Genomic DNA, 1,961 nt, shown 5'->3' with positions numbered 1-1,961 from the left:
CCTTTGTTGTTTTGCTAGGATTCCAGGTGACAATTCCCCCGAATAAATGAACTCACGTCAGTGAACCCAAGTCTCTGCAGCATCATTTGCTCAGTACTCTCCTGTGTGCTAATTAGCCATATCTCCTACAACGTTAGTATTCTTATAGCTGTTTGTGCTTGAAGTAGTGTTAGTTCTAACCAGGGGAAGGTTAAATGAGGTTAACTCTTTGGAAACAGTCACATTGCTGGTCATTGAATGAGTAGGAGGTAAATATAGAAATAATTTAGGGATATTGGTATACAATATTGAGATCCCTAAGTTCCAGTATTGAATAGACGCTTCTGGTGACAGGATTTTTCTGTGTAGAAACCAATTAAATGTTACACTGTACAAGAGAAGCAGCATCAGATAAACTTAATGAGCAAGAATCAATACAAATGAGAAGGGCCTGCAGTCAGAAACTGAAATTGCCTTTTTTAAAATTTAAACCATTGCAATCCAAGGTTGTATGCAAGAAAAAAGAATTAGAATGATTAGAAGGCAGACTTATAAATGGGGATAACATCTAACTTGGTTTTTTTGTAGGCTTTACTTCTTTTTTTTTTTTTAATGTGAAGACAGAGCAGCTTAGTGTCTCCATTAGAGAACAGTAAGAGCTGAGTCCCTTCTACTAGAAACTAAAGGATTTCATGTGGATCAAGACAATGATGGTCTAGAAACTCAACCAGGATGGAAGCTGCAGGTGTTATATGAATTTGCCTTCTCCTACCATAATTGTTTAAAGATTCAGGATGAATTTTGGGTGCACTTGATGCAGCTTAAGAAACCCAGATGCCTATGAACATTTGAGAACAATGTTGCCTTCTTCTCTCTTACTTAGATCTGTCCAGGGTGATGAGAGTTGAACATGGGAATCCATAAAAGAACTAAGTTTATGTGTATCATACAATCAGAAACTCATGAGAAAAAAGCCATCTTCTCTACATAACTGGTTAAGAGGCAGAAATTAGTACCAATGGCTCTGCTACTTACTGGTCTAGCTTGTGACCTTGAATAATTTACTCCCTCTCTCTTGGTCTCAATTTACTCAACTGTAAAAAGAGGCTAGTAATACCAACTTCTCAGTGTGTTTATAAGTATCAAACAAGATAGTACATGTAAAGGAGCTATCATTGTATAATGCACATGATAGCCACATTTTTGTTTTATCTTTGGTGTGGTCATTATTTCTAGAGATAGCTCACTAAACCACTGCTCCAGACTGGAAGACATTCCCTGATTATGTCTCAGTAGTTCTTTGATGTGAGACATGAAGCTCTCTGTTCAAATAAATTATATCCATCTTTTAAAGCATATCATAGGTCCTACCTTCTTTCTGAGGTCCTCCCTGAACACCCTGGCTCATGAGTATCTTTTCTGCTTCAAAAATTCTATGTTTATACAACTTATTTGACATTCTTCATATAGCATTTTTTAATTATTTAGCTTTTTTATGTGTTAAAATGTAAAAGCTGTAATGGTAGTGAATAATTTAATACTTTCACAAGTCCTACGGTCCTATTTGATACTTCAACATGTCCTGATACAATGCATTGTGCATGGTAGGCACTCAGTAAATGTTTGTTGACTGATTAAAGATGGTTATGGCAGAGGACAAAGTAAATGAAACAAAGAATTTACAAGTATATGTTAATTGAATGATTTAAGTAGTGCGAAAGGAATTAGTGAAGAGAGAGATTAATGTAAAGAGAGGGCTTTCATGGGAATATGAAACTTAGAACCAACCACAGATTGGGGAAAAAAAGGTGAATATGATAGGAACTCAATGTAGAGAATACCATCATTATGGTTAGTTGCATTACATACTCAGCTAGCATTGTGTTATAAAATCTTAGAAATTTTAGACTTGGAGGGATCATTTAGTATCAACCACCTCAGCCTGTTTGTTTACAGATGATGAAACTTAGTTTAAGTAGTGA

Source organism: Trichechus manatus, unplaced genomic scaffold (assembly GCF_000243295.1).
Source record: "Trichechus manatus latirostris isolate Lorelei unplaced genomic scaffold, TriManLat1.0 scaffold00161, whole genome shotgun sequence".
Taxonomy (NCBI): domain Eukaryota; kingdom Metazoa; phylum Chordata; class Mammalia; order Sirenia; family Trichechidae; genus Trichechus; species Trichechus manatus.
The sequence above is the reverse complement of the archived record's forward strand: the minus strand, read 5'-3'. Positions refer to the sequence as shown.